Raw genomic sequence first — 14,408 nt, forward strand, 5'->3', positions numbered from 1 at the left:
TGATGTTGCCCTTCTAACTGCTTCTAACTACTCTTATCGAGGGATATATTCAGCTCACTCACAAATAGTACCTATGTAGGCTATGAATTCGATAGCGGAGAATACGAAATAAATTATATACCGCAATCTATCGATGATTCTAATTGGTGGGGTTATTATTTGCTCTGGGTATTCCCGAGGAGGAATCAATTCCTCCTTTCAACGTTAATAATTCTTCTCCGGCTAAACGGAGTGGTATAAAAAACAATTTATTGAAAATATATAAGGTCTAAGAACCCAAAAAATTGATTCAAATAATTATTGGCCCGATTTTTTTTTGACGTAGGACTACGTCTAACCGGAAGATATAGGGGGTGAAATGGAAATCTAGGCACTGAACAAGTAGGAAAAAATGCAAGATTTGGAACGCTTATAACTCGAGCATTTCTGAATAGATCGCAAAGGTTTTTGCATCAATTGATAGGAAATATATCTACGCATCTATCATAATGAATAACATTTCGTTTTTCTTGAGATAAATAATTGAATAATTGTGAAATATCAAGCATTGTCAAAATGCTTGATATTTCATTTTAGATTGGTCCATTTTGTGCTACTCAAATCGTACCGACCAAAACGGGCAACCAGAGCAGCAGAGAAATAGAATGAAGCACGATTGGAAAGGAAAAAGAAAAAAATGAACGAAACATTGGTCGCAGTCTCACACATGCGTAATTCTCGAGCCAGCCAGTCAGCTTAAAAATCCCCGCTCCGCTGCCGTAACGATCATTCTTTGTGTGGACACCGACTGGACAACATCGTTGCTGGACGAGCTGGACGGCGAGGGATCGAGTGCCTTTCTCAAGGCAAGAGGGCGGAGGTAGTAGCGCTGAAGTAGAGTAGAGTAGAGTTTTCAAAGGGCCTTTCTCAAGGCTAGAGACGAATGAACTGCAAAAGTTTAAAGTCTCTATAATACAATACCTTCCTTCCTTCCGTAACGATCATTCTCATTCAAACCGTACACCACATCGGTTCGCATCACAACACATCAACAAGCCAACCCAAGCAGCCATGTCTGGACATGGTAAAGGAGGAAAAGTGAAGGGAAAGGCAAAATCCCGCTCGAACCGTGTTGATCTGGAGTTCCCCGCAAGGGTAGCTAGGCCGAGCGCGTTAGTACCAGTGCACCAGTCCACCTAGCCGGCGTTATATAGTTTCGGCCGCCGAAGTGATCGAGTTAGCTGGCAAAGCTGCTCGCGACGATAAGAAAACCCGCATTCGGAACAGAACACATTCGGTTCGGTGGACATCAAGACAACAGGCAGTTGCAGCGAGTGGCGAGTGGCAAACGCAATCGCAAAACGGCATCAGGTAGCAGAAGAAAAAAGTTTGTTCTTTATACAAACTGCTTTGGTGGCAAATCCAGAACAAGGCGGCATCGAGGGCGTTCGAAATGGTTTTTTTCAAAACCACGAGTACTAAGTTTTCTAAATTGGAACCATTCCATAAAACAAGGCGCTCTTCAGGGCCATTAAACCTTCCAAAAAAGAGTTTAGGAAATACATAATGCTTTCTAACATTATTTAAATTGTTTCCAGATTGAAAGTACAGTAATTTACACTTATCTCGACATTTAGCTAATTGGACGGACCTGTAATGCGACATATTTATTTGGACATTTTTGTAAACATAGAGTTCGGGGTCCAAATTATGACCCCACATTGAAAGTCGACACTGTATCATTGTCATCGCAAATATTCAATTACAGGTTAAAATTACCTCCAATCCGATACTGAGTGGTGGTAATGCGACGTGCCATTGAATGTAATTTACTGTAAAATATGTCACAAGCTGGATGGGAAGAAATTTTCCAACTGTGAAAGCTGTGGCGAGTGGCAAATGCAATCGTTAAACAGAAAGGTTTAGCCGAACAAGATGGGGATATCGAGTGATAACAAAACAATAAACTCTTTAGATTGAAGATAATTTTGTGATCCTGAAAAGGACCCTTTTTAGCCTGCATGTGAATCCAACGAGCGAACAAATCGTAATGAATGTATTTTTTTGCCATCGCTCCCTTTCAACGCTCATTCGTTCGTCTCGTTGGACTCGCCCCTCTGGCTGAGTCTGCCGATTTGTCTCTATCCTGTGAGTGTGTACCGCTAGAGTATAAAACACGCGGACCCCAAAAAATATCTTATTTTCTTTCAAACCGTAAACCCGTGTGGTTGTACGGCATCGGCATCGTGGACGTAACAAAGGAGGACAAGTTAAGGGAAAGGCAAAGTCTCACTCGAACCGTGCAGGTCTCCAGTTCCCTGTTGGTCGCGTTCACTGATTGCTCCGCAAGGGTAACTAGGCCGAACGGATTGGTGCCGGAGCACCAGTATACCTAACAGCGATTATATAGTTTCGGCCGTCGGAGTGCTCGAGTTGGCTTGCAAAGCTGCTCACAACAATCAGAAAACCCGCATCAAGAACAGAGCAGCTTCGGTTCGGCGCTCATCAAGGCAACAATTAGTTTCAGTGAGTGGCAAAGTGTTTCTCCGGCACGTCGCAATCAATGTAATTTACTGAACAACATGTCACAAGCTGGATGGGAAGAAATTTTCCAACTGTGAAAGCTGTGGCGAGTGGCAAACGCAATAGCTAAACAGGAAGGTTTAACCGAACAAGATGGGAATATCGAGTGATAACAAAAACACAACACCAAAGGTTTTTTCCAGAACCATCAACATATTCATAAAGAGTAAGCAGTAAACTAATCCATTTTTCAGGTAGATAGGTAGGTATTCACGTAGGAGAAGAAAATAAAACAATATATTTAAAATATATATTTAACAAAAGCTGTCCCCTTTGTATAGTCCTACGTCACTCCGGTTATGTCCCCGACATTACCCACCCGTCTTTTTCTGTTCGTTATTCGTTATTCGTTCTTCGTATCGTGTGTTTTTTTTTTTTTTTTTATCTTCGCTTATTTTTCGTCGGCCTATTTCCGCCACTTCAGTGCCAATCACCGACATCAGGGAGGCGACTCCACCTGTTCCTACCTATCAGACTCAACAACTCATGAGCCGGGCCAACTTCTTTTACTTCCCCTCCGAAGGAAGACGTAACCAGAGATTTTTCGCCTCAGAAAATCCCAACGACGCCAGCTGGGATTGAACCCGGGCCGATCGGATTGTGAGGCTGTTACGCTAACCACACAACCACTGGCGCCGTCGGTCGTGTGTTTTTGTTCCCGCGTCATAAGTTGGTCGTTTCGCGTAGTGTGTGATGAGCAAGAGGAAGAGGGAGGCAGGCTCTAGCCCTGCATAAAACGAACGCATTGCCAGAAGCAATGAAATTCCGAGGCAAGCGTCATCTAATGATGCACGCGATGTTGGTGTAGTGAAAAGCGCTCGCACTGAACCGAGCCTTCGCAAGTGTGACACCGCATCGAACAACAGCAAAATAGGCGATTTCGGCGCGTCGGTCGAAAATGTAAACGGCTTCTTTGGTGCCTTTGAGAATGCATCAATGTATTAAACTGACGTTATGGCGTAGCAGGCGTTAAGGTTATGCTCCAAAAAAATATTTGGGGAATACCAAGCATCTTGAATGTCTTACTGGAATGTTATAAGTTATTTAGATTCGCGTGCCAGTCGCAAAACTGCCTTCAACTAGGATTGTATTTGCGCTAATATTGATCATAATGAAGCATTGCTACTGTTTTCGAGGTTGTTGATATTAACAAAATGAGTTTATTTCGCTTGTTTAGTCACCAAGAAAGTAAATGTCGTTCTGGTGTTTTGTATGTGATTAGGTTTCGCTTACCAGTAGCAAATATTCCTTCACTAAGGGTGACAGCTGCGCTTCTCTCGAGCATGAGAAAGTAATGCAACTTTTTTTGAGGACAGTAATATTAACAAAAGCGTTTCTTTTGAGAATAGCGCAAAATGATGAGAAGTATTTGTATTCCTAGTAGCTTCAAGCCACCAATGTATGGTTCTTTATGCATAGCGAACGCTTGTTTGGCGCATGATTTACGTTGTACGAACGATGCCTAGAGTTGCGATTGATTTGAGGCAATACCAAATAGCATGTGACATTTGATACTTGCAAGTGTTGTCATTGTTGTTGTTTCCATTCGGTGCCAAAGATATATTGATGTAGTTATGAGATGTGGAATAATGGTGCTGGTGTAACATTGCGAAAAAGGCCACCGGAATAGCGTTCGAGGTAAATTTTCAATGCATTGACATGAAATAAATTGCAACATACGATCAGCTAGTGTATTGTTTTGCGAGGGCAAGAATGAATCATCAATCAATTATCGTCAACTGATTCTACAATGAAAAACCATTTCAAAGATTATTCTACTAAGCAGTTGTTTCGAAAATTTCACAGCATTATAATAAAATAATATCCGAAGGTATAAACAAGCGACTTATATAAAATAACAGCGTAGTTCTACGTCAACAATGCGGTCGTATCTTGGACACAACCTCCTATAATTTTTGACGTGGGACTACGTCTAACCGGAGTATATGGGGGGTAAAATGAAAACCTAAACACAGAACAAGCAGGAAAAAATGAAAGATTCCGAATGCTTATAACTTGAACATTTCTTACTGGATCGGAGAGATATTTGCATCAATTGATAGGGAATGTTTCTACGCTTCTATCGCAATTAATAAAATGTTATTTTTCATTAGATGAACAATTGAATAACTGTAAAATGTTAAGCGTGATCTAAACGCCCTAACTGAATCATTTTGATTGGCCCGATCTACGGTTTCCCTAACACAGCCATATAAAACCAAGCAGCTTTGGGGAAATCGGCATTGCAAATACATGAAAGTGTGGGGATTTTTGTTCTCAACGAAATGTGTTCCCTAACACAGAATTCAAAACCAAGCAGCGTTGGAGAGATCGGCATTGCAAATACATGAAAGTCGGGGGTATTTTTGCTCCGACTGAAATGTGTTTCCCTAACACAGACTTCAAATACATGGAGTGTGGGGAAACTGGCATTCCAAATACATGTAAATCGGGGGTTTTTTGTTCCGACTGAAATATGTTTCCCCAACACAGACTTTAGAACTAAGGTGAGGAAATTGACATTGCAAATTCATGCAAGTCTGGGGCATTTTTGCTCGACTGAAATGTGTTTGCCTAACAAGATGTCTGGGGAAATCGGCTCTGCAAATAAATGCAAATTGCGAGTACTTTTGTACTAGCATGCCTTTGTGTAAACTAGAATATTTTCCTTAACACGGTCTTCCGAAGTTACTTCTGCACTCGCATGTTTTTTTTTTGTACTCCGAAAAGTGTTTTCCTAACACGGCTTACAAAAGCGGGTACGAATACCACGCTTTGGCTTGGCTATTCGAGATTGCAATGAAGGACATGCCTTCATATCTTCTGCTCACTGAATTCCTACGCATACTATTTGATGATTAGGCAAGATGTTGATAACCAATTGCTGCGATGACGCCTATTGATTAAACAATATGCGTTCGACGTATAATGTCAAAATCGAAACTGAGTGCCTGAAGTTCATCAAATCAAGCAAATTCGCGGTTCAAGAAGTACGTACACTTGAGAGATGCAAACTTCAGAAGGAAAAGTAAAATGAAATAATCGTTTGATAATTCTTCCGTTCGCATATTTTGTCCTAGGCATCATACCACACGTAGAAGGACTGTCATTAAATTTACTTGTAACGAAGAACATAATCTATCACAATGGATGAATTGACCTTACATGTAGTGATCCCCGATAATCGTTCGATTAATCGATTAATCGAATACTTCCTACAGAAATCGATTATTAATCGAACGAATACTGCGCAACCAATAATCGAAGCGAACAAATAATTTACGTCGATTAATCGATCCAAAAAAAAACATACGGTCGCTGCAGTTTTATCCTGAATATCAATCATTATCTTTGACGATCCCCTAAACTCGTAAACGAAACTCAATGCCGACACGCGAATTGAGCTTCGTTTACGAGTTTAGTGGAGCGTACAAGATCATTATTGATTTTCAGGCGGAATGAACACTTTTTTGATTCAAGATGGCTTTCTAGCAAATGAGAAATACTAATCTAACTAATTATTCTTCTCAGTGTGACGATTAATCGATTAATCGATTAATTGGGGCGATTAATCGTATCGAATAACAAACTGTTGAAAAGTATTCGATTAACTGATGAACGATTAATTTTAAAAATCGGGGATCACTACTTACATGGAATTACACAATCTTTTTACTCATAAAGTAAATATATTGAATTCAATTGAATTCGAGAATTGTTTCATTAATCAAAAATTCAATCAATACAAACAAATGATTTGTACGATAAGGTAGTCCCACGTGAACCTTGCGGTTATATCATAGATATAACCCACCCATTTTTTTTGCTTTAATCAGACCTTTTAGTTTGGCTTCTAGAGCTTGGTACTTTCGAAACCATTCCACTAATCCAGTTTTCCTGAATTTTTTGAAAGCGGATGATTTTTCAAGGTAGACCTTTGAGCACTCCTTGTCCCACCAAAGTGATGGAGGACGACGTCGGAAAGTGGTAGCAGGAACACGTTTCTTTTGAGCTTGAAGTGCGCTTCCGTAAATCAAACTCGATATAAAGTTACACTCTTCGAGTGGAGGAAGTTCATGCATTGAAACAATTGCTTCAGATATTATTTCCGCAAATTTTCTCCAGTCAATATTTTTCGTGAGGTCATACGCAATATCGACTGACTCACAAGAACCTGATTCATTGGCGATCGATAAAATTATTGGCAGGTGATCACTACCGTGGGGATCTTGGATTACCTTCCACATGCATTCCAGTGATAACGAAGAATAGCAAAATGATATGTCTAGCATGCTTGCCCGTGCAGGAGGGTTGGCTATTCTAGTTGCTTCCCCAGTTTTCAAAACTGTCAATTTGAAGTTGTCGCACAGATCATAAATCAAAGTGGCACGGTTGTCATCGCTGTTCCCCATGCTGTTCCATGGGAGTTGGGAGGTCACCTAAGATTAGCCGCGGCTCCGGCAATGCATCGATGATATCAAAAATGTCACAGGAGGGTTGTGTCCGAGACACGACCGCATTGTTGACGTAGGATTCCGTTAGACTATCTGTTGATTTTGGATATGTTTGAAGAATTACATCGTTAAAATCTTTGATAATGGTTTGGTGACCCTGAAAAGGGCCGTTTTATTTGGTTGTTGGATATTGTTTGTTAACTCCACCAGTGTATACCGAATGATAATGGCAGAAGGATGGTAACAGTCGTTGGATGGTGCGTATCAGATAAAAGATACCGAAGTGGAACGAGATATGATGAAAACTGCCCTCTGTGATCCTAGACGAGATGCCTCTTGTGATATGTATGGATGAAATAAAGAAAAAAAAATACGGGTGGGTAATGTCGGGGACATAACCGGAGTGACGTAGGACTATACAAAGGGGACAGCTTTTGTTAAATATATATTTTAAATATATTGTTTTATTTTCTTCTCCTACGTGAATACCTACCTATCTACCTGAAAAATGGATTAGTTTACTGTTTACTCTTTATGAATATGTTGATGGTTCTGAGAAGAACCTTTGGTGTTGTGTTTTTGTTATCACTCGATATTCCCATCTTGTTCGGTTAAACCTTCCTGTTTAGCTATTGCGTTTGCCACTCGCCACAGCTTTCACAGTTGGCAAATTTCTTCCCATCCAGCTTGTGACATGTTGTTCAGTAAATTACATTGATTGCGACGTGCCGGAGAAACACTTTGCCACTCACTGAAACTAATTGTTGCCTTGATGAGCGCCGAACCGAAGCTGCTCTGTTCTTGATGCGGGTTTTCTGATTGTCGTGAGCAGCTTTGCAAGCCAACTCGAGCACTCCGACGGCCGAAACTCTATAATCGCTGTTAGGTATACTGGTGCTCCGGCACCAATCCGTTCGGCCTAGTTACCCTTGCGGAGCAATCAGTGAATGCGATCAACAGGGAACTGGAGACCTGCACGGTTCGAGTGAGACTGTGCCTTTCTCTTAACTGGAGGACAAGTTTTGTTACGTCCACGATGCCGATGCCGTACAACCACACGGGTTTACGGTTTGAAAGAAAATAAGATATTTTTTTGGGGTCCGCGTGTTTTATACTCTAGCGGTACACACTCACAGGATAGAGATAAATCGGCAGACTCAGCCAAAGAAGCGAGTCCAACGAGACGAACGAATGAGCGTTAAAAGGGAGCGATGGCAAAAAAATACATTCATTACGATTTGTTCGCTCGTTGGATTCACAAGGGTCCTTTTCAGGATCACAAAATTATCTTCAATCTAAAAAGCTTAATGTTTTGTTATCACTCAATATCCCCATCTTGTTCGGCTGAACCTTCCTGTTTAGCGATTTGTTGCCACTCGCCACAGCTTTCACAGTTGGAAAATTTCTTCCCATCCAGCTTTGTGACATGTTGTACAGTAAATTACATTCAATGCGACGTGCCGAAGCGCCACTCAGTGTCGCATTGGAGGCGATTTTAACCTGTAATTGAACATTTGCATTGACAGTGGAACAGTGATAATGTTTAAGAAAACATTGAACTGTATTTCCTAAACTCTTTTTTGGAAGGTTTAATGGCCCTGAAAAGCGCCTCGTTTAATGGAATGGTTCCAATTTAGAAAACTTAGTACTCGTGGTTTTGAAAAAAACCATTTCGATAAGTTTGTATAAAGAACAAACTTTTTTCTTCTGCTACCTGATGCCGTTTCGCGATTGCGTTTGCCACTCGCCACTCGCCTGTTGTCTTGATGTCCACCGAACCGAATGTGTTCTGTTCCGAATGCGGGTTTTCTTATCGTCACGAGCAGCTTTGTTAACTCGATCACTTCGGCGGCCGAAACTATATAACGCCGGCTAGGTGGACTGGTGCACTGGTACTAACGCGCTCGGCCTAGCTACTCTTGCGGGGTAGGTGCCTTTGCCTTCACTTTTCCCCCTTTACCATGTCCAGACATGGCTGCTTGGGTTGGTTTGTTGATGTGTTATGATGCGAACCGATGTGGTGTACGGTTTGAACGAGAATGATCGTTACGGCAGCGGAGCGGGGATCTTTATGCTGACTGGCTGGCTCGAGAATTACTCATGTGTGAGACTGCGACCAATGTTTCGTTCATTTTTGACGTAGGACTACGTCTAACCGGAAGATATAGGGGGTGAAATGGAAATCTAGGCACTGAACAAGTAGGAAAAAATGCAAGATTTGGAACGCTTATAACTCGAGCATTTCTCAATAGATCGCGAAGGTTTTTGCATCAATTGATAGAAAATATATCTACGCATCTATCATAACGAATAACATTTCATTTTTCTTGAGATAAATAACTGAATAATTGTGAAATATCAAGCATTGTCAAAATGCACTATGTGCCCATTTTTGATTGGTCCATTTTGTGCTCCTCAAATCGTACCGACCAAACCGGGCAACCAGCGGCAGCAGCGAAATAGAATGAAGCACGATTGGAAAGGAAAAAGAAAAAAAAAATGAACGAAACATTGGTCGCAGTCTCACACATGCGTAATTCTCGAGCCAGCCAGTCAGCTTAAAAATCCCCGCTCCGCTGCCGTAACGATCATTCTTTGTGTGGACACCGACTGGACAACATCGTTGCTGGACGGGCTGGACGGCGAGGGATCGAGTGCCTTTCTCAAGGCAAGAGGGCGGAGGTGATAGCGCTGGAGTAGAATAGAGTAGAGTTTTCAAAGGGCCTTTCTCAAGGCTAGAGACGAATGAACTGCAAAAGTTTAAAGTCTCTATAATACAATACCTTCCTTCCTTCCGTAACGATCATTCTCGTTCAAACCGTACACCACATCGGTTCGCATCACAACACATCAACAAACCAACCCAAGCAGCCATGTCTGGACATGGTAAAGGGGGAAAAGTGAAGGGAAAGGCAAAATCCCGCTCGAACCGTGTTGATCTGGAGTTCCCCGCAAGGGTAGCTAGGCCGAGCGCGTTAGTACCAGTGCACCAGTCCACCTAGCCGGTGTTATATAGTTTCGGCCGCCGAAGTGATCGGGTTAGCTGGTAAAGCTGCTCGCGACGATAAGAAAACCCGCATTCGGAACAGAACACATTCGGTTCGGTGGACATCAAGACAACAGGCAGTTGCAGCGAGTGGCGAGTGGCAAACGCAATCGCAAAACGGCATCAGGTAGCAGAAGAAAAAAGTTTGTTCTTTATACACACTGCTTTGGTGGCAAATCCAGAACAAGGCGGCATCGAGGGCGTTCGAAATGGTTTTTTTTTCAAAACCACGAGTACTAAGTTTTCTAAATTTGAACCATTCCATAAAACAAGGCGCTTTTCAGGGCCATTAAACCTTCCAAAAAAGAGTTTAGGAAATACAGTTCAATGCTTTCTAAAACAATATCCAAAATAATAATAAAACACAAATTGATTTTTTCATAATTTGTTTGCCAGGATATGATGAGTATGTGAATTTGGCAGTTGTTCTGAGCTTATTGATTTTCACCAATTCTTAAATTGCTTCTAGATTGAAAGTACATTAATTTACACTTATCTCGACATTTAGCTAATTGGACGGACCTTTAATGCGACATATTTAGTTGGACATTTTTATAAACATAGAGTTCGGGGTTCAAATTTTGACCCCACATTGTACCACTGTCATCGCAAACGTTCAATTACAGGTTAAAATTTCCTCCAATCCGATACTGAGTGGTGGTAATGCGACGTGCCATTGAATGTAATTTACTGTAAAATATGTCACAAGCTGGATGGGAAGAAATTTTCCAACTGTGAAGGCTGTGGTGAGTGGCAAATGCAATCGCTAAACGGAAAGGTTTAGCCGAACAAGATGAGGATATTGAGTGATAACAAAACAATAAACTCTTTAGATTGAAGATAATTTTGTGATCCTGAAAAGGACCCTTTTTAGCCTGCATGTGAATCCAACGAGCGAACAAATCGTAATGAATGTATTTTTTTGCCATCGCTCCCTTTTAACGCTCATTCGTTCGTCTCGTTGAACTCGCCCCTCTGGCTGAGTCTGCTGATTTGTCTCTATCCTGTGAGTGTGTACCGCTAGAGTATAAAACACGCGGACCCCAAAAAAATATATTATTTTCTTTCGAACCGTAAACCCGTGTGGTTGTACGGCATCGGCATCGTGGACGTAACAAAGGAGGACAAGTTAAGGGAAAAACAAAGTCTCACTCGAACCGTGCAGGACTCCTGTTCCCTGTTGGTCGCATTCAATGATTGCTCCGCAAGGGTAACTAGGCCGAACGGATTGGTGCCGGAGCACCAGTATACCTAACAGCGATTATAGAGTTTCGGCCGTCAGAGTGCTCGAGTTGGCTTGCAAAGCTGCTCACGACAATCAGAAAACCCGCATCAAGAACAGAGCAGCTTCGGTTCGGCGCTCATCAAGGCAACAATTAGTTTCAGTGAGTGGCAAAGTGTTTCTCCGGCACGTCGCATTAAATGTAATTTACTGAACAACATGTCACAAGCTGGATGGGAAGAAATTTTCCAACTGTGAAAGCTGTGGCGAGTGGCAAACGCAATAGCAAAACAGGAAGGTTTAACCGAACAAGATGGGAATATCGAGTGATAACAAAAACACAACACCAAAGGTTCTTTTCAGAACCATCAACATATTCATAAAGAGTAAACAGTAAACTGATCCATTTTTCAGGTAGATTTTCAGGTTCACGTAGGAGAACAAAATTAAACAACATATTTAAAATATATCTTTAATAAAAGCTGTCCCCTTTGTATAGTCCTACGTCACTCCGGTTATGTCCCCGACATTACCCACCCGTCTTTTTTCTTCTTCCTTTCCAATCGTGCTTCATTCTATTTCGCTGCTGCCGCTGGTTGCCCGTTTTGGTCGGTACGATTTGAGGAGCACAAAATGGACCAATCAAAAATGGGCACATAGTGCATTTTGACAATGCTTGATATTTCACAATTATTCAATTATTTATCTCAAGAAAAATGAAATGTTATTCGTTATGATAGATGCGTAGATATATTTTCTATCAATTGATGCAAAAACGTTCGCGATCTATTGAGAAATGCTCGAGTTATAAGCGTTCCAAATCTTGCATTTTTTCCTACTTGTTCAGTGCCTAGATTTCCATTTCACCCCCTATATCTTCCGGTTAGACGTAGTCCTACGTCAAAACTCACCAATGTAATATAAAATAATTACCAATACCGAACACAGTTATCATTTTTTATCATCAGTAAAAACATGTTACTTTAATATAGAGAAAACATATTTGAAATGGAAAAGGTAATTTTTTTTTATAATTTTTACTTTCTGAGTGTTTATTCAACCCAATGCTAGTTTGAATTGGACTAACAACACCTAATACTACAGGCAAACCTTTTTTTGTGCGGGGGATAGGGACCGCATAAAAAAATCGCGCAAAACTTCTACTGGTGAAAAAAACCATTAAAAAAACCGTGTTCGGTATACATTTTGAAAAAAAACTTTTTTTGTGCGGTAGATGGGACCGCATAAAAAAAGTTTCCCCCAAGAAAATAACTCAAATTCACGCCGTTCACCGTTCAATTTCCTTTTGTTTCCCTGCTTTGGGACACTTTGCCTCTTCGGTTGCGAGTGGCTGTTTTGTGCTTTAAGTTGCATGCCGAGACGTGACGCTGTTAGATATCATGTCATGCAAAAACTTAGAAAAACTTAGAGCATTTGATAGGAGGAGGGGAATGATTTCAGAAGTGGATAATTGAGACGCAAATAACCATATAAACCATATAAACAATATAAACCATCGAAAAAAACTAAATGGACGATAACTTCGTCAAATATGCTTCTTTTCATATACCGCACAAAAAAAACGCACAAAAAATCGCACAAAAAAAATCGCCCAAAAAAAAAACCGCACAAAAACAGATTTTACTGTATATGTAGAGGATATGGGATATCACTTTTTCTAATATTTCTTCACTTTTCCAATTTTTCTCGCCATATAAACTTCCCTTGGGTGAAAATGAACACAACAAAACAGAAAGCTTAAACCAAACGACCCGTTCTCGAGCAGGAACACACCTTGGTTTTTAATTTTAGGAAACTAAAATAGATCGTTTCATATATCAAGTCATTTTTAACACAACTGTTACCATATACAATTTTACACTTACACTTGTGCTAATTTTTTCACAATAAACGATCGGTCATTGATATGAAATTTAACGAAGCAACCCCCGACTTGCATATATTTGCAATGCCGATTTTCCCCACACAGCTTGGTTTTGATGTCTCTGTTAGGGAACACATTTCGGTAGGAACAAATGCTCCCCCTACTTTAATCTATCTGCAATTCCGATTTCCCTCAGGCAGCTTGATTTTGATGTCTCTGTTAGGGAACACATTTCGGTGGGAGAAAAATCTCCCCCTACTGTCTGGTATTTGCAATACCGATTTCCCCCAGGCAGCTTGGTTTTGATGTCTCTGTTACGGACCCGCCGCATGTGTCGTCAATTTAGACTAATCAGAAGTGGGTATTTCCGTTAGGATAGGTGTTGAGATTTTTCAATTGTTCGATAGTTAGTTTCATGACATATATTATTTTCTTCAATATAAAAAATTGTTATGGAGTGCCGAAATCGATTGACGCAAAAATTTCATCAGTCCATCATGAAATTACTGAGCAATAAGCGTTTGTAATTGGACAATTTTCACGATGTGCTCGATTTTCAATTTGTACCCCAATATGTTCCCGAAAGACGTAATCCTACGTCAAAACTGATGGCGGGCAACTATAGTTCTTGGAGGAATATATATCGAGGCAATGCAGAGATCTTTGCCATTGATTTGTGTCTGGCAAGCGACAACTTCAATGCCTGTCATCGATGGGAGAGTGACTCTATAGAAGGAGTGACATTTTTTGATCCCCAATAGAACGTCACCAAACGAGTCATTTCGATCGAGGTGAATAATGTTGAAATCGTGGAAATTCAGCTCGTCGGCTGAAGAAAACCATGTTTCACAGAGGGAAAATACATCACAGTTAGAACTATGAACTAAAAATTTAAATTGATCTAGTTTAGGGATGATGCTTCTGCAATTCCACTGTATTACAGTGGTCAAATCCTTGACCTCTTGCACTGAATCAGGCATCGAGGGAAATGAACGCTGCTAAAAAACCACATTTTTCTTTCAAAAATGTTCTCACTATCGGAAGCAAACATAATACTATGCTTTTAAGAGGGTCATTTATATTTAAAACATTTAAAATGTTGTCCACCAAGTCAGAAAGCGCAAGCATACGAGGTTTCATTCCAACTTCGGAAGTTTCGGTCTTCTTTCTGGGGAGTGATGGAAAAGAAGTAATTTTTCTTTTCCTAATGGCACCCTGCGATGTACCGAAACTTCCTGC

This window comes from Toxorhynchites rutilus, chromosome 3, assembly GCF_029784135.1.
Source record: "Toxorhynchites rutilus septentrionalis strain SRP chromosome 3, ASM2978413v1, whole genome shotgun sequence".
Classification (NCBI taxonomy): domain Eukaryota; kingdom Metazoa; phylum Arthropoda; class Insecta; order Diptera; family Culicidae; genus Toxorhynchites; species Toxorhynchites rutilus.